At 34.1% G+C, this 6000-nt stretch overlaps 1 protein-coding gene across 2 annotated transcripts in view; it reads right to left on the bottom strand.

Moving 5' to 3' along the window:
- Positions 1-3452: 3452 nt before the first annotated feature.
- EMCN (endomucin) overlaps positions 3453-6000 on the bottom strand; it is a 93946-nt gene continuing 91398 nt past the window's right edge. For both annotated transcript variants that reach the window (XM_030865592.3, XM_060299758.2), the window contains exon 12: positions 3453-5725. The gene's annotated coding sequence lies outside the window, so the exon portion shown is untranslated. The remainder of the gene's footprint in view (positions 5726-6000) is intronic.

The raw sequence follows: 6000 nt of genomic DNA, 5'->3' as shown, positions 1-6000 counted from the left end.
GGCTGACAGTTTTTGTTTTAAATGCTTTCATTTGCTTTAGTTTTAGTTCCAAGCAAAATGCTATAAATAATGTACTGTACTTACATTTATAATTTAAATGCACACAGCATTATTATACTGTAACAGCAGCAGGAGAAGCTCTCTAACAATATGTTGCCAGCATGCCAAAGACACTCTGTCCTTTATCAGAGTTTATCTCACACACACACACACACACACACACACACACACAGAGGCTTGGTTTATGTTTGTGAGCAAGGGCATACACAGATATCACAAACACCTGATACTAGAGAAGGGTGCTCAAAATCTAATCAAACGTAAAAGCTTTTGCACAGCAAAGGAAATCATAAACAACTCACAGAATGGGAGAAAATATTTGCAAACGATGCAACTGACAATGGGCTAATCTCCAAAATATACAAACAGGTCATGCAGCTCAATATCAAAAAAAACAAAAACAACCCAATCTATAAATGGGCAGAAGATCTAAACAGACATTTCTCCAAAGAAGACATACAGATGGCCAAAAAGCACATGAAAAGATGCTCAACATCACTAATTATGAAAAATACCTTTAAAGTCAATTTTATTAAGGTATATTTTACATATAAAAATATACCCATTTTAAGTCTACAGCATGAGTTTTGGCAAATATGTACACCTCTGTAATCAATGCCATAATCAAACTACAGAAATTTCTACCAACTCAAAAAATTCCCTCTCTCTTGGCATTCCCCTTATATCCTGGCTCAAGACAGCCACTGGGCTGATTTCTTTCCTAGTGCTTCATATAAATGAAGTCATAAAATATGCATTCCACTATGTGTGGCTTCTTTTTTGCAGCATAATGCATAATGTTTTTTAGATTCATTTTGTTGGGTGTATTAGTAGTTTTTTTCTATTTTATTTCTGAGTGGTATTCCATTGTGTGACTATACCACAATTTGTTTAGTAACATTTGGCTATTATGAATAAAGCTAATATGAACCTTTGGTTACAGGTCTTTGTATAGCCATGACATGTGTTTTCATTTGTCTTGGGTAAATACATATGAGTGGAGATGGTGTGTCATATAAGAAGTATATATTTAACTTTTTAAATTTTATCCCAGGAAGAATCTGCTAAATTGTTTTTCAAATTGTTGAATGATTTTACATTCCCACTAGCAATGTATGAGAATTCTAGTTTCTCCATATTTCCATCAACACTTGGCATTGTTGGCCTTTATAATTTTAGCCACTCCTGTGGATATGTAGTGGTATCTCATTGTAGGTTTAAATTTGCATTTTCCTGATGAATAATTGATATTGAGTGTCTTTTCATGTGCTTATCAGAAAATCATATATCCCCTTTAGTGAATTGTCTTTTCTAATTTTTTTCTGTTTTTCAGTGGATTGACTTCTTATTTTTAAGCTTTTTGAGCTCCTTACATGTCCTAGATCTAAGCCATGTCAGATATATATAATGTAAATATTTTCTCCTATCCTTTGGCTTTGCATTTTCAGTTTATTAACGCTCATTTGGAGAGCAGAATTTTTAGTTTAAAGTTCGACTGATGTTGTCTTTAATTTTGGCCTTTGGGGCCTTATCTAGGAAATCTTTACTGACATTAAAGAAGGCAAATGTTACAGATCTGGATTTAACGTTTAAGGTTATGACACTTTAGAGTCAGTTTTGTGTGTGGTATGAGGTAAGCGTTGAGCTTTGCTTTTTCATCACGTGAGTTCCAGAACAATTTGTTGAGAGGACTGTCCTTTCCCCATTGAATTATTGTGGCACCCTTGTCAAAAATCAGTTGACCATATATTCATGTGTCTATAGGAGAAAAGCATACATTTGATTCTTTCTGTAATCTCTATTTTATTTCATTGATTAAATTCTATTCTTAGGTCAGTTCTGAACTGTCTTGATTTAAAGTAAGTTTTTAAATCCAGTATTGTGAGTCCTCCAAATTTAGGCTTTTAAGAAAATGTTTTAGCTATTCTAAGTCCATTCTATTTCCATATAAACATTGGAATCATCTTAACAATTTCTACAGAGAAGAAAATTAAATTTGGCCTGAAAATGTAATAAATCTGTAGATCAATTCGAATAGAACTGACATCTTAATAATACTGAGTCTTTTAATGCATGATTTAGTATTCTTTAATTTCTCTTAGAAGTTTGACAGTTTTTAAGTGTACAGGGAGTGAACATATCTTGTAAAATTTATCCCTCAGAATTTTATATATACTGGCATAATTGTAAATGGTATATATATTTTTTTAATTTTCATTTTTTGGTTACTAAATAAAAGAAACCAGTTGATTCTGTATATTGATCTTATATTCTTCAACTATTACAAATTAATTTATTAATTTGGGTAGGTTTTTTGGAGATTTCATAGGATTAATGCATGACTTTGTCACCTTTGTTTATAATGGGATGGTAAAGTGGTCCTTTTACCACTAACTATAGCCAGGAGCATAATTGTTAGCCCGTTTTTATATATAGGTAAACTGAGATTAGAAAGACTAAGTAATATAGTGATGAAGAGCAGGGATTTGGGGTTTAGGTTGGAATCCAAATTTTTACAGCTTACTAGTTGTACCACCTTGGGTAAGTTATTTAATTTTCTGTCTTGGTTTCCATATATCTAAAATGAATATGCTGCTGCTGAGAAAAATAATAAAACAAATATAATGTAATATTAGAAGTTGTATCTTATCATTGTTTTCTTATTAACTGAGATGACAGATGTGAAGGTTTTAGCACAGTGCATGGAAACAGTGCCTCAGACACAGTGTCACTAACCAATGATATTATCCGTAATCACTTTGGTAGAATTCTGACTTTAAGTTCAGGAATGTAATATTGATGAACAAGATAGAGGTTTTTTCATTATTTATCAAAACTGTTTTTCCTTTAAAAAGTATCCAGAACAAGAAAAAGGTGTTCAGACCCATAGGATAAATCCCCTTGAAGAAAAGACAAAGTATACTCATTTAAAGGAACATGAGAAGTCTTGTTTGTGTTTGTGGGGAAATTTTGACCAGAAGTTCTGTAGATAATCCACGACATATTCTCAGTTCAAGGTACTTATTAGTTAATTAATCACAATGACGGATATCTTCAATATTAGGCAATAATTAACAAATTCACAGTCTTGAGACTACCACTCAAAAAACAGCTTTTAAAGGACTTTTCTTTTTAAAACCCCATAAATTCTCGATGGAGAAAAATCAGGCGGAAGAGCTAGCCTGCTCATTGTTGAAGGTTTGTCGGTGTCCTAAGTTGATCCTCAAGAACTTAAGTTTGGCAGGTAGACAAGAAATAAGATACAGATTTGTCAGATATGTAAGGGAATATTTCAGCTCAGCAAGGGGAATTTAGAAGTCTTTCTCTGCTGACTGATCACAGCCAGTGTGTCAGACAACAACATCCGATTATTCTTAGATGACAACAGTTAATTAGCTCTTGTTTATGTTTTGACTATTGATAGACTTAAATTATATTCATATTGTCATGCAAAACAAACACACAGAAAGGTTTGCCTTTGATCTAAATACATTTTTTCCTTGGCTGCAGTGACATTTGAACTGTATATCAGAATAAAAAACTTTAAGAAATCAGGCATAAAAATAGTAGGGGCGAGGGTGGGGTGGGGGGGCTTCAAAAAAAAGTAAATCATCTAAATCAGATAATTAAAAAAACATCTGATTAATGATAATTTTGGCTTGAAAACCAAGTGCCTTATTTCAACAGACATTCAAGTTGACTTATAAAAATGCAGACATTACCTTTGAGATTGACTTTACAAAATGCCATGAATATCTCTGCAAATATCTCAATCCTCTTATCACTTTGACTTTTTAAAGATTTAATGCTATAGTTGTAAGTATAAAGCATATTCCTTATGTATAATTCTTGAACTAGAGTGAATTTCATTCTTTCATTATGTTTAAAAAGCTTTCCTTCTTCCTGATCCTTATAAACTCCCTTCGAACAATATTTATTAAGGTCAAGAAAATGGTTTTTCTAGAAGTCAAAATAGCATATCACTTGTAGTAATTTAAATTGCAGAAGAGTTTGTATCTTTACTACATTCTGTGTAACAATGCTTTTGCTCTGTAAAGCATTCTGGGGGTGTTGGAATATTTTTCTTTTGAAGACAAATGCTCCATGGTTGGCATGCTCTAGCCACTGCTGCACCCATTTAAAGACTTCTAGGTTAGAGTTAAGCATGGGCAAAGCATCCCTCAAGGGAAAGTGTAGGTACTGGAGATCCTAGCCTTTTTCTATACCCTGTTGTTCTTTTTATTTTTTATTCCCCATTTTTCTTCTCAAAGAAACATAAAGAGGCACCAGTAAAAAAATATAAGTATTCTTGTTTGGTGTCCTTGATTAGAAGTCGTGCAGACATCAGGGAGCAAAAACCAAAGTGATTATTCATATAATCCTCAACGCTGAACATTTTAAAATACACTGCAACAAAATAAATTGTAAAAGGTAGTTTTAAATGTACCCTCTGTCTCTACTACATTGTCCTTGTATCACTAGGATAATTTAGCACCGAAATCAGCTTAGGCAATCATAAAAGTTAAAGAGCTGCCCCTGGCAGCGTTTTTGTTCCAGAACTTTCCACAGAACTTCAGCCATCATGATGTCTTGATCCCTTGTGTCCAAGGAGTGGTCAAGGTTTATCATTCAGCCTTCAACAGAAGAATTTGACCCTGATGGAGCGGCAGCTATAATCATATGGTATTTTTAGGAAAGTGATACACTGAAAAATAATATCACAATTATGTATTTATGAAATGTTGGTTTCTACAAACTGGAGATTTAAGAATGATTGGTAGAACAAATCAGTACATTTCTAAAAGAAAATAAAAATGCACAGAGATAGTGTCAATCAAATCGATTATGAAAAATCACAGTACTGTTATCTTCATAATGAATGCAGTACAGTGTCATAAATGCCCTTACATCCTTGTCACATAGTGTGAATTACAAAAAGAAAGACCAAAGAAATGGTAAATTGACTTCCCTTGAACAGGGTCTGATACGTGAATCCTTTGTCCCTTTCTCACTTATTAGATGCCTTTCATTAGTGAGTTCTCATAGTCTAATAATCCAAAAATACTTATAATTATGGGAAGACAATATCATTGCCATTTTCACAGTCATATTATCATATTTTTAGTGTGTTGAGTACAGCAATTATTCATGAAAAGTAACACATGTAAGTATGAATAAAATATCTTTATGTACAAAGTGGCATGGCAGGATTTTGACCCAATATTTAATAATACACTTGCAAATTTTCCCTGCATTAACATAGTAGAAAACAATAAATACAAATGTTAGGTAATAAAAGAACACTGAGAAAGTAGGAAAGTCTCCGTGGATAAGAAATGTTAGTTCTGAAAACTTTAAACTCAAGGGACAGTCATTTCATCAGTGAAGGCACCTGCCTGGGCTGTCAGGTTACCTGCTCACAGATGCCCCTCCTAAAATTCCCTTCCCTAGGAATGTTCCTATAAAATGTGGTAATGTGTTTTTTCACATCTTAAAGGACAGGAAAGGCCCAGGATGGTTTCCGATTCTCTTAGATTATTGCGTGTCATCTGGACATCACTTTATTGGGACAGGTGCACACTGGCGAGCAGGATTGGAGGTCAGGATTGAATCCACAGGGCTTTCTCCCTTTCTAACCGTGGAGCACAGAAGCTGAAGAGTAAGCCTGTGGGGTGGGAAAGGGGGAAACAAAAAAGGTCAGATTCTAAGAAAGTGAAGACGTAGAGATGCTGGGGGACACCATCTCTTGGTAAGAAATGTTAGCGACCAGCTGAATTTTTCCACCCAGTAGAGTCACTGGAATGTCTCATAAGCACTTCAACCTCAACAAGTCTGAAAGGAAACCCACTAGACTGCCTCCCAAACCTATTCCCTCTCGCTCCGTAATTCCAATCTTTGCTCTTACCTTCATGATCCATCCAGGCACTCATGCTTGATGTG

Source organism: Globicephala melas, chromosome 5, assembly GCF_963455315.2.
Source record: "Globicephala melas chromosome 5, mGloMel1.2, whole genome shotgun sequence".
NCBI classification, from domain to species: domain Eukaryota; kingdom Metazoa; phylum Chordata; class Mammalia; order Artiodactyla; family Delphinidae; genus Globicephala; species Globicephala melas.
Note: the sequence above shows the minus strand (reverse complement) of the source record. Positions and strands in the feature narration are given on the sequence as shown.